Source organism: Cnephaeus nilssonii, assembly GCF_951640355.1.
Source record: "Cnephaeus nilssonii genome assembly, chromosome: 9".
In the NCBI taxonomy this organism is placed as follows: Eukaryota; Metazoa; Chordata; class Mammalia; order Chiroptera; family Vespertilionidae; genus Cnephaeus; species Cnephaeus nilssonii.
The window spans coordinates 9,469,618-9,495,752 of record NC_137080.1 but is presented as its reverse complement, the minus strand read 5'-3'; the positions used below and the strand labels follow the sequence as shown (position 1 = coordinate 9,495,752).

At 41.8% G+C, this 26,135-nt stretch overlaps 1 protein-coding gene across 1 annotated transcript in view; it reads left to right on the top strand.

Annotated features, from left to right (window-relative positions):
- Positions 1–26,135, top strand: part of PLEKHG1 (pleckstrin homology and RhoGEF domain containing G1) — a 191,755-nt gene that overhangs the window by 51,494 nt on the left and 114,126 nt on the right. The window contains exon 2 of the mRNA XM_079780707.1: positions 1,257–1,315. The gene's annotated coding sequence lies outside the window, so the exon portion shown is untranslated. The remainder of the gene's footprint in view (positions 1–1,256; positions 1,316–26,135) is intronic.

Here is a 26,135-nt window from a genome sequence, read left to right as displayed (position 1 = left end):
ATGTTGGACTTTTGACTAGATTTGCCTGAAATCTGTCTAGAAGGTATTTCATCCTGTAATGAACCAGCTACTGCTTTTTAAATATCTGAATAACAAACCACTGCTTTTATTTTTAGTTCTGTCTTTCCTATATTATATTTATTGCTATTTTTTCAACTTAACTGAGTTTAAATGTTCAGTTCATTTATTTTTCTCTCTAATTAAAATGAGGTGGTGTTAAAAATCAAACTATATTTTTTACTCCCCATAGAGAAAATGAAATTGGCTCATTTTTACTATCTACCTCCACTCATTTCCCTATTTTTGATAATATAATGTAGGATTTCAGACTTTAGATGGGGCATTATTAAAGTTCTTTACTACATTTTTTTTCCAAAAATTTTGAAAGTTTGTACTTGACTTTGACTATTGTTAGAACAATTAGCATATTTTATTCCTTCTTTTCCTGCTTTTAATGCTGTCCACCAGTGCAACTACAATGTGAACACTTTTTCATTCTTTTTATTTTGATTTAACCCTCAGCAACTGGAATATTTTCGAGTAACTTTTTCATGAAGAAACCCAGATGATATATTTGTAGGAACATTTGTTTTTCTTTTAAAATTCTTCAAATATTAAAATGTCTGTGGTTCTTTCTTTCCAAAAATAGTAGCCAGAAAAACAGTAACCCCCATGAACATCTACCCCACTACCCCAGCTACTTTGCAAAGATGTAAAATGAGAGGAATTATGGGATACAACCATGGAGAACAAGTCAGGGATAGAGTAGCCATGGCCTTAGAAAGTTGTTCCCATCCTGGGGATGACTTTATTTTGGACATAGGGATGCTATGGTTGAGACTGAGTGAAATAGTCCATTTTCTTTCCACAACTTGGGGTTTCATTCCTCCGGGTAAGGGAAATTCTTCCTGGTTTCAGGCAAATCATGAACTGAGTGATTAAGTGCTACTGAAAGTTCAAGTCTTTTGAATTTTCTGGGCAGTTCAAAAGAAGGAGAAAAATCAAAGATTGGACATCAATAACTTTCTAATACCATATCCTATAGGTTTTGTTTGTTTTCAAATTAAATTGTATGATGATTGCATTCGTTCTAGTATAGACTAATAACAGATGTGGCATTTCCCTGGGATATTTTTGTGTGTTTTTTTAATCCAATGTTCCATTTGCTACTTAAAATGAGCCCTGATTCGCACCCATGTGGGAAAGTAACATTTAAGTTTCACTTTAGCAGTTTGTTTTTTGTGTTTCCATTGCAGATGAAGACGGATACCAGGAGTCTGTGGGTGACGACACTGGAACTGATTCCACTATAAAAGTGAGCTGTTTTCAGTTTTCACTATGGAGTATGAACCATGTTAAAAGATTAATATGTTCAAAGTTTAGGTTTGCTACGTATTTTTGTATAAGGACACTGTAGGCACAGTGTTTCTGTCTTTTACCTATTTTGTAAAAGAATAACAAGTATTCTAAATACAGGATGAATTAGGAAAGAAAATGCATACTTCAAAATACATACATGAAGAATGAAATGAAGTCAGGAAGAGTAAACCATAGTGACACCCACTTTGGAGTCATTTCTTCCTGTTGGGTTTCTAGTTAATGAGTCAGTCTTTAGGCAATTTTTTAAAAATATATGCTTTTATTGATTTTAGAGAGGAAAGGAGAGGGAGAGAGAGAGATAGAAACATCAATGATGAGAGAGAATCATTGATCAGCTGCCTCCTGCATGCCCCCCACTGGGGTCCATGCCCTGACTGGGAATTGAACCATGACATCCTGGTTCATAGGTCAATGCTCAACCACTGAGCCACACTGGCCAGGCCTTTAGGTAATAGTTTAAATGCTTCTCATTAGCCAGAAAAGTTCTCCTTGTCCTTTTTAACTTCTTTTTCTTCAAGATTTAAACTCTCAGTCACTTTTGTGATGGCAGTATTTGTAAAGCCACAATGATGATAAAAGGCCAGGGAAGGAAGGGGATATGCCCCCCCCCCTTTTTTTAAGTCTAGCCAATTTTTAACTCTGTTTCTTTCCTGAGAACTTTAATTTATCATACTCTGACCACATTATAAGCCATTTGTCAAGACCTGAAATGTTGAATTAACATTTACATATCACATACTTACTAGAATGATAGGAACAGATGAAGAAACTCAGTCTGGTGGGTATAACATTATCACTTTTTACTCACAAGTTTATATTTTCCATTTTTACACCAGGTCTTTCTGTGCAAACAAACAGCAAAATAAAAACAAAATTAAAAGCCTAAGTTTTACAGTGGGTTCGAGTTTTATTGCCTTTAACTAGCAAAATAATAATGCCTTTTTGGGATCATAAATGTTTGATACAAGGCATTCTTCTTCTTGAAGTACTCAGAGTTATTACAAGGACAGGTGGTATTTTAATGGAGTAAAGATGACTTTGCTTGGGTCAGAGTTCAGAGTTTACTGGTGTTTTGTTAACTAGTAAAACAATGGTTTTCTTCATTACTGGCAGATCTTCATTACTGGCAAGAAAGTCCCAGAAGATTTTGGCCCAACTTATGACTACAATGCTGAGTGGCCGAAACATTAAGAGCCTGTGGTTCCGAGTTGACTTATCCATTAGGCACAGTGCCCAGGGTCTGTGATGCTTTTAGTGGCCACGAAAATGTTTTAATTTTAACTTCTTTTAGAAGCAGGATAAAATGAATATGATAATAGTGAATATATCATCATGAACCCAGCCTAAATTATATTTTTCTTTATACCAATGCACTCATAAAATACAATTTTTAATATTATTTTATGGAAGAAGGAGCCAAAAAATGCCATGGGTCACGATCAGGCTTACTCTACATATGTGACAGGTTCAGTCATATTTTTTGTTGTTGTTGTTGTTTGTCTGTTTGTTTAATGTATTTTATTGATTTCAGAGAGGAAGGGAGAGGAAGAGAGAGAGAGAGAAACATCAATGATGAGAGAGAATCATTGATCGGCTGCCTCCTCCCTATCATACATTGGGGATCGTGCCCACAACCTGGGCATGTGCCCTGAACGTGAATCGAACCGTGGCCTCCTGGTTCATATGTCAATGCTCAACCACTAAGCCACACCGGCCAATCCAGATTCAGTCATTTGAATGCTTTTTTTTTTTTAAAGAACTAATCTTTTTTCATAAATGATCATCTTTTCTGTAAATGAGTTTATACACTGCGTGCTCATCAGCCAGATTCTAGCTACAAAGAAAGATGACATATTCTTAGCTTAGATAGCTGTGGTGCTTCATAACGTTTTCTTAGAATAAAACAGAAAATTTCTCCCTTGAGAGACCCATTGATGTTCTGTTCTCTGTAGATAATAAGGGAAGGGAGAGCAAGACTGGGCTCAGGATCCTTCCGTCCTGAGTGGTGTGTGCTCCATCGGAGGAGTGCCTCCCCCCTGCCTCCTCTGCTGCTGGAGCGGAGACTTTTATTTAGTTCTTCCGTAATTGCTCATCTGTATTCCTGTGTATACAGCATTTTCAATTACCGCGGCTGATCTGGTTTGTTTGCTTCTGAAACCGTGATCTAGTTTGGGAGGAAATATTTTTGTTAGTCTTCACTGCAGTGGCCTTGTAAATTGTGCGCAGAGCATCTTCCAAAAATGACGTGTTGATGTAGAGTGAGTGTGTTGCATGTCTGGGGGGGCTGCTTCTTCAGAAGAGGTACCCCCTCAAATATAAACTCCCCGAGAGCCAGGATCTTTGAGTGTTTTGTTCACTGCTCTACACTCTAGAAAAAGCCCAGCGTATAAGAGAAGCTCAAATGTTTGCTGGAAGAATGAATGAGCTAATGTCCTCATTTGAAAGAGTCATGTGCCCCTGTCCCAGCCCCCTTCTCCGCTCACCACGGCTCCAGGCCTCTGGTTTGCGGTAATAACAGAGGGAACCTGGCACCGGAAGGGCCAGGCCCCCAGTGCCCGGAGTGGTGAGGCTGGTCAGTCCTCATCTCGAGGCTCAGTTTACCCTTTCACAAAACAGACAGTTGGGCTGGAGGAATCTTTTTAGTCTTCTAGAACTAAATTAAAATAGCAACAAAAAAAAAACACTATTCTTTCTGACGGCCCTCTCCATCTTAGTGGTCCCCCTGGGCTCGCCTCACCCATCCTGATCTCAGGCTGGTTCAAGCACCCTCTTCACCCTCCACCCCCACCCCTGCCGAAGGAAAAATGCCCCTGTATTTCTAAGAAAGTTATTTATTTTAATTGTAAATTGCATGTTATTAAATTGATAAAACACCATACCCCCAAAGAAAAGTCATGGTAGACAGCTCTGAAGTTGTCTGAAATTGTTTGGGGTACATAAGTGAACTGCCAAACCTCTAGTTCCCAAACTAGCAAGTGCCTGGGCAGGTATACAAAAATATATCTAGTACATCAATATAAAATAATAATCTACCAGTCTGTTACCCACAAACTGTATATACGAGCTGTCCTCTCTAGGGAAGCCAGCCAGGATATGTCACTGGGCACCACTTCATCACATTAAGCTAGGAAAGCAGGAGCATTCTGAGAGGCGTGCCCTCTCCCCAGCTACTGAGGACATGAGTCTCATAAGAAGGAATCAACCAGCCTTACTTAGTAATACTTGTAAATTTACAGAAACTTCTGTAAAATCAGAACCTATTTTGCATAGTTTGTTGACCCTAGAGGAACTAGAATGCACTATTTTCTTCTGTTGGTATGACATGTGTGTGTGTGTGTGTGTGTGTGTGTGTGTGTGAGAGAGAGAGAGAGAGAGAGAGAGAGAGAGAGAGAGAGAGAGAGAGAGGAGGGAGAGAGATACAGCTTCAAGACTACATTTTGAAGTACTACCAAAAACATATATATGCACACATGCACATTCAGATATACCTGATTTTTTTCTGAATATCCTCGCCCCTGCATTGACTCTCAGTGCCTTCTTATTCAGGGTTTCACCTGCCCGGCTCTTTGGTGAAAGTGTGTCAGGGAGAAGCCACTGCTAGAAGTACATGGCATAGAGCTGCCCGAGGAGAAGAAAGGTGCCAACTAAATGTTCCAGGGCACGCGCCAGGCCCTGGGGAGCTCGGGGCATCCTGATCAGGACTTCTTGCTTGCAGATGCCAAGCCCCTTACACTCCTGAGTGGGGGAGACAGGAAAGTGGGGTGCTATAGTGAAGATGCCAAAGGTCACAAATGGTCTGTTTTCTCCCTATATTTGTTATGACTGCTGTCATGGTGCCTTGTAGCCCTACTATGTGGTCGTGCTCTTCTCTCGAGGGTAAACATCACTCGCGTTCCTTGCGTCCCTATCTGAGGACTCTCACTGCCTTTTTATGAGCTGGCGCAGGAGGACGTCACATTGAACCCGTCCCCGGCCAGTAGCTGCTTCTGCATCACCTCAAGTGTGTGGTCTTTCAGCTGCAGGCTCTGTGGGATGGGAGCTTACTCCCTCTGCGTCTTACAGACAACGTGGTGAAGACGTGCTTAGGGAGGAAGCGAAAGGTCCCTCCACGTGTCCTCTAGGTGACCTTGCCACTGTGTTCCCGGGGCCTTCTAAGTGCCTACTTAGGCTGGATAGATGTGTCGGAAGGCAGCTAATAGAAGAATCATCAGTGGCTACAGCATAAATGATTCACTTTGTGAATAAATAGGTTGTTGTATTGAGCTAGACGTTGCTAAGAATAGAATCATCAGTGCAATTCCTGGCACAGTGCTGGAAGACAGCGTGTAATCTTTGAAGAGTCATGGCGATGCTTTCCCTCAGCTTCTGCTGGTGCGAAATCCCCTGATTATTTCTTGACATGGTGGTGTCATGAAAATTAGTTTTTTATTATAATCAAAGGTGAAGTGTTATAATAGCTAAATATAGTGGTGACAAAAATATAAAATGGCATTTAGAAATTCATGAAGATTTGACTCTGAGTACTGGGTACCTCGCCTCTATTCAAATATATCTCCTATTAAAGGACTCTAGCGTGATTGTGCAACTGAGTGAGAGTGCTTAACACTACTGAACTGTACACTCAAAAAATGGTGAAGATAGTAAATTGTATTTTACCACAATTTGAATATTTTTTAAAAGATCGCCTGGAAGTTTGCATACTTTTAGCTGGTGTAGGGACTAGACACATTGGGGGTGGGGAGCTTGGAGGCCAGAAGAGGAAGACTTCCTCACTGTAGATCCTTCCTTATATCTGATGAAGGGGAGGAGAGGGCCCCCAGCCATTCTTGAGAGGAGAAGGACGTAAGTTTAAAGAAAAAGGTACCTGTTTTCTCACCAAGGGATGGCCTTTGGAATGAGGAACCAGTTCCCATTCCTGGCATTGAGCGTTAGGGAAACTCCCAGGATACTGTGCCCTCAGTTTTGTGGAATTATGGTCATAGGCTTCTGTCAAAAACAAGGAGGGGGAAAAGGGTTCATGGTCAAGTAAGCTTGGGATTTAAGCAACGTTAATGAGTTTCCTTTTCTGCCAGCCTTTACTCTTCTGCCCAGAGCTCTACGTCTTCAAGGTGGAGGTGTTACCGGCAGGGTTTCCCAAACTTATTGAACCACGGAATACCTCCTGCCACCCCACAGCAACCTGCCCTCCTACTACTTTTTAAATCTATCTTGTTTTTGTGTGTGTGTGTGTGTTTTTATATTTTTATTGATTTCAGAGAGGAAAGGAGAGGGAAAGAGTGACAGAAACATCAATGATGAGAGAGAATCATTGATCAGCTGTGTCCTGCACACCCCACACTGGAGATCGAGCCCTCAGCCAGGCATGTGCCCTGACTCGGAATCGAACCGTGATCTTCTGGTTCATAGGTCGAAGCTCAACCACTGAGCCATGCCAACCAGGCTAATCTATGTTGTTTTTGACTTATTACTATGTTGTTCTGTGGAAGGTAGTTTGGTAAATGCAGACTTAAGGTCAAGTGTGGGAAAGAGGAAGTGGCCCGCACAAACACAGACATCAGTTTATTAGTTGCAATATTAGAAGCAATATACATGAACTGAAGCCATGCTGTGACCTGTCCCTGTGGGAGAGGCCACCCAATAGCTCCACGTGCTCTCACTGGATAACCAGCCAGGGGCTTGCCCAGCGACCATCTAATGGGCGTGGAAAGACCATCACATCAAGTGTCAAAAGCGCCATATGCGCTCAGTGGCCCCAGACCTGCTTTCAACTGCAGTGGATCATGAATCCAGTGTCTGGAACAGAGAATTAGCTGTAATATTTGACAAACTTGTAGAAGCATGGGACCAGATTCGGCAAGCTTAAGAAGTCAGCAAAACAGAATTATCCACCTCGGCTTTAGGTAATCTAGGCCCATATTCATGTTGATGGAATAAAGCCGGCACTCCTCCCCCCACCATGTCTTGGTATCTTGACCCCTTTCTTCTGTCTCATTCAAATCCCAACCATCGCCATTTCAGCTGCCTTTTTCAAGGTCTGCATGCTTTGGGGATCTGTGTTTTATTATTGCCTTACACACCAAGCCTTTTCTGCGCCATAAGGAGAGCCTGTTCTGGAGGAAGATTACATCCGCGATAAGGCGTTTGAGAGTGAAGCAGGGTATTAAAGCCACCATTGTGCTTTAAAATGGAAAGACATGCAGTTGCCATTGATCTTAAGTCCTGTATTAAGTAGACTATTTTCTTTTAATATTCTTTGTCTTAAAAAATGTGGGGTCTGGTTTCTTAACATGTGGTAACTTCATATATATTCCTTTGATTTCTAAAGCTTAGTCCCTCTAAGAAAAACAGTTTAGCAATTTCCCAAGGTCCTCCCAAATGGAATATTATAGCAACTGGGCTCTCAGGCAAGCGACTGCCAAATTGTTCTGCTCTGGTTTCTCTTTTCTTCCTGAGCTTCCTGTCTCCTCTCCTTTTTTCTGGGTGTTTTCAATTAGGGATCTCCCCGTCACCCCTAAGGCCACTTGTTCTTAAGACTGCCACTTTTTCCTAACTCCTATTTGAGAAAAAATGACGATATTTTCGTGTGGGCTTATCATTTCAAATGCACATTTGACATCTTTCTCTCGTCTTTCTCCTCACCCCAACCGCCAATATCTAATTTATCACCAAATCTCCCTAAACTTATCTGACCATCTGTCTCTTCTCTTCTCTTCCATCTCCATGACCTTTTATGAAGGAAAAACGAGGGAGAGAACATTTGAGCCTTTACCACAAACTACATACTACCTACTTTTCCTTAGTCTCTTAGCCTGTGCAGTTATTATCATGAATCGGGCTATACAGGTTAGGAAACTGAAGCTCTCTGAGATTTAAGCCATTTCCCAAGGCCACATGACTGGTGGTTTTTGAAACATGACTGGTTACAAATACCCAAGTGGCTTAGCCAGTGTGGCTCAGTGGTTGAGCATCGACCTATGAACCAGGAGGTCACAGTTCAATTCCTGGTCAGGGCACATGCCTAGGTTGCGGGCTCGGCTCAGTCCCCAATGGGAGGCAGCCAATCAATGATTCGCTCTCATCATTGATGTTTCTGTCTCTCTCTCCCTCTCCCTTCCTCTCTGAAGTCAATAAAAATAAGTTTTAAAAAAATATCCAAGTGCAAGTCGACGTCCAGTGGCTCTTCACTGCGGGGGAGTGTGCGATGCCCCCCCCAGCCCCTCCATGCAGGCCTCCGTGCTGCCACAATGGGGCAGAAGGGCCGGGTCCTCTCTCTCTTTGGTTTTCCTGAGCTCTGGAGCTTCCAGTTCATTCCGCCCACCAGCCTGGTCCACCCAAAGTGCTGGGCTCATTATGTCAGGTGTCTGGTTTAAAACCCACCGCGGCATGTTGGTGCTCGCTCCCTGTGCCCCAACCTTTTTTCTTTCCCATCTCTAAACCACCTGTTCCAGAAGAGTGTATTTTGTGCCTCCCAGACCTCTCTCTGCTCATGGAGTTGGTGGGACGGAAACACAGTGGGCTCGGGGGCCAGCTGGTCCTGGGTGTGGGTCTCAGCCTGACTCCTTCTTGGGAGGCCCCGGCAGGTTTTACCATCCTCATCTATAACATCATGCCAGCCACCTCCCTCCAGCGGACTGCGGACCTGCAGAGAACGTGGGCAATGCCCGCTGCAGTGAGGGCGGCCCTTGGCAGCCTCTCAGACGGAGCCAGAGGGCAGTGGCAGTAATGCTATTATCTAGACCTTATCTGTCCTTTTAAACTCAGTTCAAATTTCTCCTCCTTTTTAAATTACTCCAGCCTGATTTTATCTGCCCCCTCCTCGGAGCTGCTGTATCAGTTCCCTCCGAACAATTCATTTAGCAATTTTAATTATGCGGTGCCTCTTGACACTGCTTTGTGATCTTGAAAATGCTTCTCGAAATGCCTCCTTGAGAGCTGTTAATCCCGCTCTAATGGGCTAAAGGAATTTAGAGGCAGGACTAGGTCATAAGTGGTCCATAGCCTGGCGCCTGTACGTAACTATTCACAAACTCTTTTGACTCAAAATTAAGAAATTTCACTACATTTGTAGACAATCAATGAACTGAGTTGGATTTAAGTAGAGAGAGTTCACAGATAGGCGCCTCTCTCTAGCATTAGCCCAGATTTCTTTGTTCAGAGTTTGAGTGTGAAAAATATTGCACAGTAAAATTTAAAATTCCAAGCAAGTTTCCTGTCCAATGTTTCTGGTACAACTGTCTTTCAAACCCTGGGAAATCTTAAAACCCATCATGCTTTTTTCTTGGTGTGACTCCAAGTTAGGAAATATTCTCATTGTCTTCATTTTCTTTATTATTATTTTCCAGGCTTACATTTTTTCTTGGGTGGATTTTCATTTTTCTTCTGTGCCTCTTCAGCCCAGATAACTTATTCTTCCCTCGCCCCGCGGGTTTTCCTCTGGGCGAGTCTGGTGGGCAGAATGGTCCTGTAAAATAAGCCTGAGGAAGAGCCATCAAAGGTCTCGTGTGGAGATAACGATGTGGTGGCACTTTTAAACCGAAGGGGCCATTTGGTTAACTCTGGGCTTTCCCCCCCTTTATTTAATGACTGCATATTCAGAGCCAGTTTTTAAAACTCCATGCTTTACTTCTGATCTTAACTGGAGGTTTGGGGGCACCCTATTTAAACAATATAAGGATTGGGAAAGACAAATCATTTGAAACAAGTTGTAGGTAAGTTTCACAGGCCATCCAAAAATCACATTTAAATGCACTTGCATTTAGTCTGTTTCTAAACAAAATATATGTGACTAATTCTGGCAATATTTTGCCTACATAGGAAATGTAATTTTTGTTGAAATATGTATCTAAGGAAAACAGAGGTGTCCTTGGCCTGCCAGGTTCAAAGCTGGGAAACTGTACTGTGTGGGGATCCTTTGGGAGACACCCCCCCCCTCCGCCGGGGAAAGGCATTCTCCTTCTTGGGGTCCTGGACAGAGTGATGAGTTGGAAGCCACGCCCTCCGCCAGCTCAGGGAAGGTGCCCTCCCATGGAATGCCTGGCTCGGTGACTGAATTCTTCGCCGTGTGCCCTCAGCCTCACTCGTCTACCTGGGAGACGATGCTAGATAACGCCTCAGTGGGCGCAGAGGGGCAGGCTGGCTCGCACACTCTGCCACTGGGATCTAGAAAGATCTCTCTTTTAGCAAAATGCCCTTTCAAGAGAAAATTTTGAATTTTTGGAGAACATTGGAACATTCAAGACTAGGATTCTGTAGGGAAAGACTGGGAACTGGTAAGGATGCCGTCAGTACAGCCATGTGTATGCACAGTGTGTGTGTGTGTGTGGGGTGGGGGGGGGCGAGCATCTGCGGTTTAAGCCGGGGTTGTTCTCCAAAAGTTCATTAAAAAGTATTTCAGAGTGTATTTTTTCCTCATTAAACATAAAGCTGTGCATGGGAAGTCCTCCAGCAAATACAGCCTATTAATCCAAACTGTACCAGAGACGCAGTGGGTCACTTGGGAGGCCAGTTCCTGTTACCAACATTCTTCCCCACGGCTCCCACAAACAATTGAAATTCCAAAATTTGTGGACAAACCCCCTCTCCTAGAGAACCTCCCACAACTAGAGAGTGAGGCATAAACCATTTTTATTAGGTGATGTATCTGGACGTTGGACTCTAGAGATGCACCATGAGCTATCAAACTGCAGTAATACAGACACAGAAGGGTGATCCAGGAGAGTCTCGTCGGCACCTCAGAGCAATGATAGGAGACAGCTGCATGGCTCTTTCAAGTCTGTTTGTTTTTTAATTTAGCCCAGTTTTAATTTTGATACTCGAAGACCCACGCATTCTTATTTATTTTGTGGCAAGAGCTTAGGTGGAAGGCTTTGAAATGAACAATGTTGGTAGGGCCTAGTATCCTGAGAGGAGACCATGAGAATGACGGCCAGCTTGAGCCTCTTAGGGGAAGGAGGAGGAGGGAAAATTCAGAAGAGCCAGCTGTAGAGAGGAGAAGTATACATATTGTGGAAGTCCTACTCCGCCCTCCATCCCAAGGTGAGAATGTGCTAGGTTGAGAAGAGGAGAAAGAGGGTAAGGAAATCTTTGCTTGTCCCTCCTCCTTTCAAAAACGCATCTTCCCCATCAGGGTCCCCCCCTGTTATCTTAGACATATATTCTTGCATAAAAACCCTGATAAGCTGCGGGTAGATCCCACATTTGAGGATCATTATGGGTTAAAAAGGTTTTGTGGACAGAGCTAGGAACCATACAGGGTGGGACAAAGGTAGGTTTATAGTTGTGAGTATGTAAAACACAGAGTTTATTCTTGTATTGGTAATTATTATGCTATTTTTCATACAAACAACTGTAAACCTACTTTTGCGTCACCCTGTATATCCCATTAGAACCTGGAGCACATTTTCCTGTAGAAAAAAAAAAAAAAAAATGGACCAGGAGTCTTTTGGAACATGCTCCATGTTTAAATTGGTTCTGCCTGTAGATGTAGAGTTCAGTGAGCCTGAGCAGAGAATAATAAAATGCTAGTTTCTGGTGGGGAATACAGGGCTTTCTTCCTTTGGAACGCAATGAACTGTTCTACCACTTAGTACACCTAGAGACCAGCCTCAACTATGTGTTCCTTAGACACAAAATAAATTTTCCAAGTTTTCCATCTTTATGTTTTTTTATGAATATGAGCTTTCCTATCTGAAAAACTTTAAACACTTAAGAAAATGATTATGATGCTCATGGGATCGTTTTAGAGAACAAAAAGACAGATGGGAAGGAGGGTCGCTGACATGACCAGCTGACCTGCTGGGAGATATTGAACACTTTATTTTTCTTCCTCTGTGATCATTCTTCTGACCATCCTGAAAGACAGCCAAGAAACTGTTTCTTCTCATTATTTCCAACCATTTCTCGGAAGTTCTTTCAGACTTACTATTAAACAAATCATCCATGCTTTGGGAGCACCACTTTAAACATTAGATGTTTACATTTATAAATAGAGAGGATTAATTATCTCTTCCCAACTCCCACAAAGTTTTAGCCTTAAAGGCAAGTTATTTAGTTTTGCCTGCTCTTGTATACTGAGCAGTAGCTCAGTAAATGAGTTAAATAATAAGATACCTTGGTTCAGGAAAGTGGGGTTCCTGAACCATTTAGAACAAATTGAAGACTTACACTCTGTAATTTAGATTTATGAGCATTTATATTTTGTATTTTAAATTTGTAGCAAATTGAAGTCTTAAATTCTAAAGAATTTTTATTTTAACATATCAATATCCATTCAGGGAGAAAACACTAGAAGTATGTAAGGCACTTTCCTTTCTAACATTCAAAGCACATTCATATGTATTACACATCCTTATCTCCCACTCCCCCATACCCAAGGTTTTATACTTTGAATGTTTCACTGGAGTTTTATCACTTTAATAGATAGAACATTTTCAACTGTGATACAGATTCTTACTTAAATGTGCTAAGATAAAAAGAAACTACTAACCTGCTCTTGAGGAACTGTGGCCTTTAAGGGTCATTAACTCAGCAAGTCAGGAACGTCACAGAGGATTTAGTTTCTCTCATCTTTCAGCTCTGCCATTTTTCTTGGCTTCTTCCTCGGGCAGGTCCCCCTAAATGGTCACCAGATGGTTGCTAAACACCAATGGATGAACAGAAGAAAGCGAGGAACCTCAGCCATGAACTATAAGTCCCTTCTTCCAATCTGATAAGGCCCCTTACATCATGGAGAGCAATAACCACACTAAGAATGCTGTGCGCTGATTGGCTTAGATGATTCAGGGCCCACCAGTAGTGTTGGGGATGAGGTCAGCTGCACTACTTCTGTATGTCTGTGAGTAGAAGGGACAAGGAGGTGGATACTTAAACAAAGCAAGTTGTTGGGAAGTGACAAGTGGAGAATAGGTGCTGGGTAAGCAACCAACAGTGCCCGTTGAAGTGGGGCTACTGTACTTATTGGATGCATTCTTATTTTAATCTGTCGATTCCTGGCTCTTATCCCTACATACTACTGCGGACTGTCCATTCTTGTACAAAATCCCTCTCAAGTTACTTCTTGGCACCTTGTGGGAGGCAGAGCATGTCTCATGTTATGAGCAGCCATGGTCTTGTCTTCATCTTCTGGTCTAAGTTGCTGAGGTCTCCATGACTAGAAAGTGCCCACAGTTCAGCTGACACTGCCATCCGGAGTCACTCATGCACAGAACCTGCTTGGAGGCCAATTAGTGCTTTGTTCTTCGGAGCATGTCACACAGTCATCCTATATTCTGTGCAGAATTGGGGAGATGCCTCTAAAAGCTCATGGAGTTTTAAGTGAAAATTACTCTGCTAGGAAATACTTTGTGTTCTCAGACATAGATTGTAGAGACAGGGCCTGGGGACAGGAGACCAATGCGGAGGATGCCTTCCCGGCTCCTAGGCTTGGGCAGCTGGATGGAGCTAGGTTGTCATCAGGAGGACTGGCTCCTTGTGGTGTTTGACAACCAAGTTAAATAGACCAGTGGTCGGCAAACTGCAGCTCACGAGCCACGGTTTGCCACTCTGTTGACTAATGAGTTTGCCGACCACTGAAATAGACCAATGTAGGCGGTTTTGTAACCTGTTCATTATCCTTTATAGTGTTACATCTATGGAAAAATGTCTTCCAGACCCCAGAATTTGAGTTTGGACTTAGAATGATTAAAACACAGTCTGTGTGCAAGTTACTTAAATAGGTTGCAGTCCTTTATGCCACTATCACTGTAGGACAAAATTTCTCCTTGTCCTCTTTTCCCCAACAATACTATGGCATTAGAAAAGAAAGCTTTAGAAAAAGGTAGAATTTTTTTCCTGCCTCTATCAAGGCTTCAATTATTTGATTTAATAATTAATGTCAAGGCTAAGCAGGTGACTCTCTTCCTGCTGGATCAGTTTGCTTGGTTCCATAAAGGCACCAACACAGACCACTGGGGAAAGGCTGCTGGATCTGTCAGCTATAAAATGGGTGGTAACAGCCCCCCTCTCCCCAGCTGCATATGGCATTTGTTCCTTTATTCCTTAACGCTTGGCAATCCAGGGAAGATGGTTGAGGTGATATATGGAGCCCTACTCTGGAGCTCAGGTAATAGGAGAAAAGCACAGGTAAGGCCAAAGGGATTTGTAATGGGTAAACTTGGCCTCAGTGGGCCTGCCTGCTTCCACCTCTTAACTGGAATTGTTATGCAATAGATGATCTGATGCCATTGTCCCTTCGTTGACCTTGTTTGAGGAAGAATGCTCAGGGGCTTTTAGAGAAACTAAGTTCAGATGTATGGGAAAAAGTGAAGCTGTAGAAAACAGAACTGACCCTCCTTTAGAATGAAAGTTGATATTAAACCCTCCCCTCGCCCCCAACAATACCAAGTAAAGTGCTATCTTATTATCGAGTGCTACTGGCTCTTGGGAAGATTTCTCAGCCGGTATCAATAGGTTTTGAGACCTCTTGCCTATCTGTGAGATGTGTGTCTGAAGAGACATAAAGAGCAGAAGTATTTGAAGATGAGTTGTACAGAGTGGCTAAATGCTTATATACAAATAAGTCTTTCCATTTAATAATATAAAAGTGAAGATGGAGTCTACATGTCTGCTTGCTGTTTTGCTGGTTGCCTTTGGTGGGAGAGCTTGTCTATGAATTAGGGAAGGCTTCCTTGTGCACATGTGTACACATCCACCGAATGGGAATCTCACTGCTATCCATAGCCTCACTGCTATTTGTAATCTGCCAGGACAGGACATAACACACTGGCTGCCCTACCTGTAACTGTTACTTAAAACAAAACAATAAATGATCATGGGACCTCAAACAACCCAAACTCCTTCTAAACATAATCCAACCTAACCATAATCCAAAATGAGTTGTTGTTTTTTTATGGCTCCCTTAAATAGTTTCTAACTCCCAGTAGTCTAGTTCTAAAGAAGGAATTATGGTTTTCTTTGAGAGCCAACAATTTCTTTAGATTTTGAGTTCTTCTACAGTGGAATATAATGGCCCATTCGAGAAACTGTACCCGTATTGAGCATCGTTTCTATTGTTGGACAGTTCTTGAGTGCTAAGCTCGTCTTTGATCTGTTGGGGCTTGCTGGTTTCCATGGAGCTGTGCTGGCTGATGACCAAGTGAGAATCAGGCATTCCAGTCAGTGTTCCTAATCAGGCCTGACCTGAAATGCATGCACAAAGGACTTTAAAATCACAGCGCATTATATGTAAGTTATGTGGGGGAAAGTATACGATAAAGGTTTAAAAATTTGTGTTCCTTTTACTTATTATGATTGGTTTCTGGAAAAGCATTTCAGTCTTCTAATGGTACAAAATACATAGCTTCTCCAGTCCTTCTACTTTGTACAAAATAATACAAAACAGAATTTGTCTCATTTGACCTTAAATGTAAATAAAATGGGCTCCAAATTGTTGTGAGCAATATATTTTGTACTTCTGGCAGTAATCTTTTTATTTTACGGCAGTGTTTCCTCAAAGCAATGGCTAATCCTAACTTTTTTTAACTTAAGCCTTCTTGGGGCTTCTTTGTTTCTCCCCCACCTAGTTGTGTTGGATGGCTAAAATAAGATTGCTGTAAAAACCACCGTTCTTTCTTTTTAACTAAAGCATTTGCAAGTTACATGGTGGTTTCAGGAGATACAAAAGGGGATTCCTGGGGTAGAGCTAGTCCTCAAATGGAGAGAGACTAAACCCTTCAAGGCTCATCATTGTAAAGAGCTGGGATCTGTCTGTATTGTGCAAATTGAGTAGGAGCAAAGAGGAAGAATAGATGACTCCTTCGTGAGTAGATGGGGGGTTGAAGAACTGCTGAGATGGCATCTGAGCTTCTACAGGGGACAGTCCCTGACCTAGTTTGATGCCTGCCTCCCTTGCAATTACTTCTGCTTGAACCTATCAGGCTTCAATCAAAAGGGTAGAATTAGCTCTTTAGTTAACATGTAAAACCATGAGATGCTCTTTGGGGTAAATTTTTGCCTAAATTACCTTCAATACCTTGAAGTACCTTTGAGTCAAAGTTACTTCAACTATTTATGTAGGTCCTTTTGGCAGAATCCTGGGAAGCAGTTATAGGAGTGATTTTTAAACTCAATCAGGTTCTTTCCAGCAACGTTCTTCATGTTGACATTGTGCTAACCCAGATTTTGACCTTAGAATGTATTTCTAATTTCCTTTTGAAACCATTCCTGGAATTACTAAGGGGTTTTTGTATTAAAGGACAGCAGCAGCTTTATTACTTTTTATCCCTGTTCCCTCAACAAAACAGATGTTTGATTTTTTATAAATTCCATGGGTTTTTATAAAAATATCAAGAAAAAATAATCAATGCCGAAACCGGTTTGGCTCAGTGGATAGAGCGTCGGTCTGCAGACTGAAAGGTCCCGGGTTCAATTCCGGTCAAGGGCATGTACATTGGTTGTGGGCACATCCCCGGTAGGGGGTGTGCAGGAGGCAGCCGGTCGATGTTTCTCTCTCATCGATGTTTCTAGCTCTCTGTCCCTCTCCTTTCCTCTCTGTAAAAAGTCAATAAAATATATTAAAAAACAAAAACAAAAAAAAAATAATCAAGAATAAACATTTAATACATGGAAATCAAGGATGGTTTTACAATTGTGCAATACGTACAACAGCTCTGGGGCTGGCGTGTTGATACAGCTCCAGGGGCCCTGTTCACAGAGGGGTTTGTGATCAGCGCCTGGTGGCGTGTGGAAGGCAGGGCAGGTGTGAGTAGCTGTAGGTGGTGGCCCTGTTCAACTCCTCAGTGTTGCCATCTGGATTATTCTTCCAGCTCTTTGCTTTGCCCCTAGGTTTACTCTTTGTCACCAACACAAGATTTATCTTATAATGCCTTTAAAATATAACTAATGGATCATATTCCTTATAAAGTCAGTGAAATAAAAGTCAATGAGAGGCCATAAAGAATTTACTTAATTCTTTTTTTATTAGGAAAACACCCCCACTACTGATTTTTTAAAATTGAGTCTTATTGTTTATTTACCTTTCAGAAAGTTCTAATTAGTTGTAACTATAAGCCTATATTAAAAGGATGCTATATTTCACCAATAGTAGCATTTAGATGAAATAAGAGAATACAGACATTTTTAAATCATTGTTGCTTTGACACGTGTATATTTTATAAAAACTATATATAAATATATGTATTAAATTATTTACATATACACGTGTTAAGTTGATTATACTATATGTCATATTTAAGGAATGTTTTCTATTATTTTAAGCAATATTATCATTGATGCATAAGATCTTCAGCTATTTGTTAATGTACTATCATTTTTCCTTTGAATGTTATAACAGAAAATCATATCTAACACTTTAGAATTACAAGGAATTTTTAAAGATGAGTCGGTATAACACTCCATTTATTTTTATAGAAGTAAATGACATAAAAGCAGTCTCTTATCATGTGCTCAAAAAAGTCAGACTCTTTCCCTCTCCAGAGGAGAAATACAGGCACAGTCAAGGAGTATAAATTTTTTGTTGATAATTCAAAGAACAGAAAGAGAAATATATAATTATTTGTTGTTACTGTGTAGATGTTTAATTTCATTTTCACACAGGTAATTTTATCATGAAAAGAAGGTGAGAACTCATTTTTCAAGTGTGGGATGAGCACTGTTTAGAGATAAAAAGAAAGATAAGATTTAAATAAAATTGCTGGCCCCTCCTAACACGCTCCTTTCTCTCCTCGTGTTCCTGCAGATGGACTCAGCATGAGTGTCTGCCCCTGAGGAGCAGGAGATAAATAATTCAGCACTTTCTGCTGCCTATCAACTCTCTGCTTATAACCCCCTCAAATTACATATTCTGGCGAGATTTCTCACTTGTTAAAGCGTTTAATTATTGTGTTTGGCAGTCATGGTTGGTTGCATTATATAAACAAATGCCTACTTCAAACACTGACACTGATTTTTTTTCATAGTCTGCCAGAAATGAGGCTATTTGATGTGCAGTTCGAACACTCTATTTCTGATTATATAATTTAGGTCTGGGAATAGCATTTTGGCATTTGTCTGCAGTCCTTATGCCATAGAAAATTAACCTTTAGCATCCTCTTTAAAGGGGCAAATCGTTGTGGATACAAGTTCCAAAACACTTTTAAGGTAAGCGCCGTTCTAGGAAAAGATCCTTTTATCGTCCAGCAGTTGCACATCTGGCTAGCACTGCATTATTTTTAAACATTCTGTGTAATCTGTGACCTCTGCAGACTGTAACTAAGTCAGCCCCCATTCTAGTCCTAGAAGAGTCCCTAAATGTTTAGATGAAGAGCCTGGTAGACAAAGTTGATTTTCTCCTGCCTGTCTGTAGGCAGTGCTTGCTGTTAGATGCTGCAATATATTCATGAACACATCTCAGCACACAATATTCTCATTTAGGGCATTTCATACATCTGTACTCGAGTAAAATTTAGGTAAGCCAATGCCTTTAATGGACTATGATTTTCTCAACTCAGTTTCTAGAAGAAAATCTAACCCTTTTTTCCTACCACACATGCAAATACTTAGACATGAGGGCATTATCTATCCTATCTAATAAAAGGGTAATATGCAAATTAACTGTCACTCCATCACAAAGATGGTGGTGCCCATAGCGGCCGGGGCTCTAGGAGAGAGGATGGGCGGACGGGCCTCTGGCCAGAGGCTGGCCGGTGCGCACAGGACGTTGGCGTCATTGCAGGCCAGGCTGAGGGAACCCCCCCCTCCGTGCACGAATTTCATGTACCGGGCCTCTAGTATATATATAAAAGGCTAAGTGACTGACTGTACATTTGTCCGACCCTCCGACCGACCGACCGGACAGTACATATGACGCACACTGGCAATTTAAAAATAAATGTTGACTCACACATGCACGATACATATAAAGCTCTATATTATTTTCATATACATTTTACTAATTTTCTTTCATCTCTGACACTTCTGTTATAGAGAAAGGACGAATAGCGATATTAAAATATTTTGTATTTTAATTTTATAATACTATATTATATATACTAGTTTGACATGTAAATTTTTGCAGTAACGTAATTACCGCATGAATCTTTCTTCTAATTAATTTCCTTCCAGTGTTCACGAAACCATGCACTGGGCCACTAGTTTAAGGATAAAATACTTAGACATGAAGGATTTATTTAAGGCCAAGCTCTCTTTCCCCTGACTTACCCAGAATCAACTTGCTAAGGGGGAGTTATATCAGCTCACCTAAATTTAGAGAGCCAGCTGGATTCAAGCTATTGTTACACATTATTGTACAACTACATTTATGGCACCTGGGTTTCACTTTTATTTCAAATAGCATAGTGCCAGATTACACCTCACACATTTCCTATAAAAGGTACATACAGATTGGGAGCTGTTTTCTACTTGAAAATGTAGTGGCAAACTCAAAAGTGTTCTCTGCATTGATGAAGTTGCCCAGCTGAGAAATAGTTAGTAATCTCAGTGACATTTTGGGAGCTTACCATGTACCAGCAGGTAGTATGTAAGTGGCCTGCACGCCCTTTACTTCTCCTATGCCACCCTGTGATAGCAGCCCCAGTGGTTTCCTGCATTCATTCTTGTCCCCTTCAATCTACTTCCATTTGCACCGTTTATGTGGGCAAACTTACACAATTTGGGAACTGGCCCAGGGTCACTCGTCTCCTATGTGGCAGAAGGAGGACTCACACCCAGGTCTGTCAGACACCAATGTGCGTGCATTCAGGTGCATTTTCTCACATGCATTTATACATTCTTGCGACTTTTCTCGTTCTTCCTTTCATGCTTTTCAGGTTGGGGTAGGGGTTTAGGAGAAGGGAGCTTCTACCCCTACAACCTCATCTTTTGTTTTTTTACATTTCTAATATACTGTATGTGGGTATCTTGAGTCATTTACCCCCTTGCTATGATAGCTTTATTTTGGCCCCTGGCCTTTAATGATAAAACTTTTTTTCTTAGTGGAAGAATAAACACGAGGATTATTTTAAATCTAAGATGATAAAATTAAATAGCAAAAATGAACTGACATATTTTTTTGCAGATACCATGATAAAATGTAGGTAAATCAAGTAAAAATCTAAAGTCACTAACCACAAGATATAATACAAAAGAAAAATATTTAAGATTTAAGACCTCATATCACAAAATATATGAATACATAATTTCAGTGAACTCCCTATGAATGAAACAATTATATATTTGGAGTAGCACAGTTCCAGCTATAAAGGGGAAAATTTTGTTGAAGACAAAGAAAATAAAAAGCAAAAGATGAATATATATGTATTTATATAAAATTTAAAACCTTTTAAAGCTAAAATAGAATGAAAGAAACAAAATGAGAAGGTATGCATAGCAAAAATTTGAGACTTGATAACACACACATGAATTCATATAAATGTGAGGTACCATATCAGACTCTAATATGTACATGGTCCAAGGATACCATCAAACAGTTATTTCACCCAAAATAAAACAAATAGAGAACCACATATGGAGATAAATTTAACTATTATAAATTTTTAAAAATGAACACATTTTACACCTATGAAGTGAAGAGAAGTCAAACACCAACCCTGGAAGACAGATAGACTCATGCATCTGCTGACCATGTGAAGGAGTTCTATCCTTGGGGAAAAACCTGGACTTACATAGTAAGAATTATTCGTCTTACCCTTTGAACCCGCAGTGCTCTGTCTGGGAATTTGTCCCAAGGATATCGTGAGATAAGCACTTATTGAGCAACTGCGGTATGAGAAGTGGATGTGAAGGAGACAGATTGTAATCTGAAGGAGTAACTAGGGCACTTCAAACATGCTGAAGCAATACATGTCCAAAATGTTTTCAAAGAAGTAATTATAGTGGGGGAAAATACTCATGGTAGCCTAAGTGTCTCAAAATTGGAGAACTCATCTTCCTGCATCACCCACCACCCTACAACCAAAACTCCCATGCTCTTCTATTCATACCCCTGTGAGTGAAAGGCAATGCCAGCCCCTAGGTGCCCCCACCACAGGCCTTAGCGCCTCCCTGGCTCCTCCCTGCCTTTCACACCCACCCCTGTTGAATCAACCCTCACACCACGTGCTCCGCACTCTAGCGGCCTTATCCAGGCTGCTGCCATCTCTCCTCGCTGGTCTTCACCTCCCTAGTTGCATTCTTGCTTCCTCCAGTCTGTTGTGTTTTTTTTTTAAATATATACTTTATTGATTTAGAAAGAGAGGAAGGAAGAAATAGAGAGAGATAGAAACATCTATTGGCTGCACCCCACTGCTGGGGATTGAGCCCACAACTCGAGTATGAGCCCTGACCAGGAACGAATCAGTGATCTCTTGGAGCATGAGTTGACACTCAACCACTGAGCAACACCGGCCGGGACCTCCAGTCTGTTTTTGAATTTCATTGAGAGCCTTTTCAAAACACAGAACTGATCATGGTCCTCCTCACTTTCAAACCTTTCAAAACCATCTCATCGCTTCACAACAAAGTCAAACTCTTTGTTAAGATTTATGAGACCCTTCACGGCCTGGTTCCTGCTTACCTCTGTAATCTTGTCTCTCCCCCCTTCTTATAACTCCTAACAGTAACACACACACACCCCACAGTTTCTACCTTACAGTTCCCCCAATTGGCACCATGGTCTGTGCACATGGGACTCCTTGGCCCTGCCCCTTTCTCCCACTCCACCCCCCCACCCCCCACCCGGCTCCAGGCTGCTGACTCCTATTTATTCCTGTTTGTTCTTCTGGGACCAGTTCATATATCATCCCCTCTAGGGACATCTCCGTGATATGGATCCCTTTCTGATACACACAGACAAAGACCAGCCTAGGGGCCCACCTGTGTTTGCCACAACACCTGGCCAACCCCTCATGTAGAATGTTGTCTTTCTTGGGGGAAATTCCAAAATCTGATATCCAAACTCTCTGCTTTCCATATAACTTGAGGCAAACATATTAGCCTTTCTAATCCCTCATATGGCTAATCTTTTATACTATTTGGTGAATAGCGGTAGCTACAGCCATTTAAAATTATGGATAAAAATAGTATATCCCTGCTCACTTCCTTGCTGTGCTCAGAAACAAGAAAAGATTGCTGGGACTGCCAGGCATGGGAGCCTTTCACCACCACCGCTGACGAGAGGTGGGGAGGAATATGCCTCCAGTGGGTGCAGGGAGAGGTCCAGACCAGCCGGAAAGGGTCACTGTGAGAAGGAGGTGGTCCACATGAGATCACCCAAATTCCATGAGCCAGAAAACCCAGTTAGCTCCCTATTTGTTCATGAAATAGTCTGTTATCAAGTGTTTTTAGCAAGAGTCAAGCAGGAAGTCTTAGGAGTTATTTTTAATGCATCCCCTTGTTTTTAATGTAGATAGTATTTGTGACCCCTTAAATGCTAGTATGAATGATACATAAAGACAAAATGGATTGAAAAAAAAAAAAAGACAAAATGGGACCCCCAAAAAAGGTAAAATGTTTCCCCACTTTTTCTGCTCCCAATGAAACACCGAAATTCAGCAGGGCCTGAGCAAGTTGTAATAACTCTATGAAGTGAGCACGGAGAAATCTAACTCCTTGTGCCATTAATAATGCTCCACACATAAACAAGAATTATTTCTTAACAGAAACAATCGGGGTTCACTTCAGATGCCTTCGTAAACAGGAGTTTTTCTATTCGGTTGAGCCTGAATTACCCATCTTGACCCAATCTAATTGATGTAAGTGGTAGGAATTAATTTTCTGCAGACAGGGATCAAGACTAATCCAAGTCAATCAGCGCCCTGTAATTAATCCGCATACTCTTTTAAAAGAGAGAGAGAAATGTTGGCACATTCTCCGGTTTAAGGTTCTGCACCAATCTAATACAGAGTTCTGCAGTTTTACAGGGTTCAGATTTCAGGGTGGATTTACAAATAACAAAGGTTTTGCTAAAGCAGATGGTTATTTCCAGCTGCCAAGTGTTGAGGTTTCCTTGGGAATCTGTTCCAACCCTCCATGAGTAAATGAATGATTATGTGAATTAAAGACTAAACATTTCTAGGTGCCTTTTAAAGATGGTTAGGAAACCTGGGTCTTATCATATTAGGTTAACATTGATTTTATAGCTTTAGAGAAATCTCTGAGAAAAAATAGATAATCCCTGAAAAAATGATGGCAAAAATATTAATAATTTTTCATAAAACCAATGTGTTAAACAAATTGTTATTAAATTGCATAAGTAAGTGAAGGTACCACGCTCAGGTAAGGTTGCCTTGTCTTGTAGAGGAGAAAATAAATGTGGAAACGATTTTTGAAGTTATATTCAGAGTTTGACATGAGAAGACTCTGTTGCCTTTACTTGAGTTGCTGCATTCTTAATCAAGTTTGAGTTTAAGAGTTGTTAATGTATTTTAACCAAGGTTCCAATCTTACAATGAATGCTAAGCTATAAGAGGTGTTTAGTACTTTGTTAAACTTCTTGAACTTATGGCTCTATGTTCAACAATATAGATAGGATTCTAGAGACACAGCAGATGTAAATCTTAAATCTAAGTTTAAATAAATGTCAGCAACCCACACTTCACCATAGTGCTGTCTTCGAAGGATCCATAAAATAAAATTGGTATGAGAAAGTGGATCATATTTCCCATGGGAATGATTTTATAATTATGGGCCACTTTCTTTATAGATCTTATATCTAATTATAACAATAGAGTGTTTTTAAAAATTACAACAGCTGTAATAGAAATACCATGCACCCTGATTATACCAGAGTCCCCAGTGCACAACAGTTGTTCATTTATTCACTCATTCATTCATTCTACAGGTACTCAGTGAGTATGTATTATGTGCCAGGCACTATTCCAGGCTTGGGGATTTGATGTGGGCAGAAAGTACATGCCCCCCACCCTCACCAATATCACAGAGTGCCCTAGCCAGTTTGGCTCAGTGGATAGAGAATTGGCTGGTGGACTGAAGGGTCCCAGGTTTAATTCCGGTCAAGGGCCTATACCTCGGTTGCAGGCTTGATCCCCAGCCCTGGTTGGAGTGTGTGCAGGAGGCAACCAATTGATATGTCTTTCTCACATCCATGTTTCTCACTCTCTGTCTCTCTCCCTCCTTTCCACTCTTTCTAAAAATCAATGAAACAATATCTTTGGGTGAGGATTAACTATATTATATCTATCTGTATAAAAGCCTAAGCAACCCTTACAACTGACTGGTTGTAATGACCGGTCGACCAGTCACTATGATGCGTACTGACCACAGGGGGCAGACACTCAATGCAGGAGCTGGTCAGTGTGCTCCCACAGCTAACCTCCCACAGCCAGCCGGTGGCATTGGCGGCTGGCGGCTGTTCCTTCTGTACCCGGCCCAGCGACCGTCACCTCCTCTCCAAATCCTGCCAGGGGACTGGGACTGGGAACCAGGGGTGAGTGACAGCAGATGCAGCCCCTTTCCCAGGGCGGTTGAGGGCCGGCTCCCTCCTTGGGGCTGGCAGCCAACCTCCCACGTGCCGTCCCTCACCCCAGCTGGCAGGCCCCAGTTGGCCCGCAGTCCTTCCCCAACCCTCTCCCCGGCTGACAGGCCCTGATCGGCCCTGATCACCAGCCAGGCCTAGGGACACCACCTGTGCATGAATTTGTGCACTGGGCCTCTAGTATATATATATATATATATATATATATATATATATATATATATATAGTGAATTAAAGACTATATATATATATATATATATATATACATATATATATATATATACACATATATATACACACATATATACACATATATATGTGTATATATGTATATATCACAGAGTAGACTAGTTTTTTTTTTCAATAAAATCAAGTATTTATTGAAAATTATAAATGATAGAAAGAAAATAATTCAGACACTGCCTTGAGGACAGTACTTATGTTTATGAGACTGAGAAAATAGTTGGTCACTCATGGTCTCCGTGGGAAATTAGAAGCAAACATCTATGAACTTAGTCTGTTGGGAGCCATATTGGCCTTCAAGCAGCCTTCAGCCTGGTTCTGGGTTTCTAGAAGTGCTGTCTAATGGGAAAGTGTGTTTCCTTCCTCAGCCTGTCCCTCTGCACGAGTGGGAGGGGGGTTATAATCAGGCAGAGCTGGGGAGAGTGACCTCATGCTCTCAGGGCCCAGCCGTTTCCCTGGCTTCAGGGTCACCGTGGTGCGGGCACAGGGCCACCGTGGCGGGTCTGTGGCGGGAAGTACATGCGCAGGCATTGGGAAGGGCGGGCTGACCTACACGGCAGGATATTACTCCACTTCCTCTTCCTGACTGCCTTTCCCAGAGCAGTCACGGCCGTTGCTCAGCTTCCTGTTGGGGAAAACCTTGGACATCGAGTGTCCACCTGCCACAACCGGCAAACTCAGGGCGGCAGAGTGTCCGAGGCTGCTGTGCAAGCTGAGCCTTGAGTTCGTGGACAGACCCCGTCTCAAGAGTGTCGCGGACCTGAGCCCCCTGACGCCCAGATGAAGCCCTTCTTTGTGGAGGTGAAGGGACAGGAGACAGCTGCCTTGACAGGTCATGTTCCGGACCCAAACATCCCAGGCGAGTGAACAATGGGGACTCTGAGGGGTCTGGGCTGCAGAAAAGACAGGGTGATGTCATGAGATGGCTCCAGTCACCAAGGGAGGTTGGGGGTCGTGGCTAGAAGCACAGGGTGTCATGGATGCGTGAGGTGTCAGGCAGTCTGACTGATGTGGAGACAAGGGGTAGATGTTGCTGGACTCCTGGCC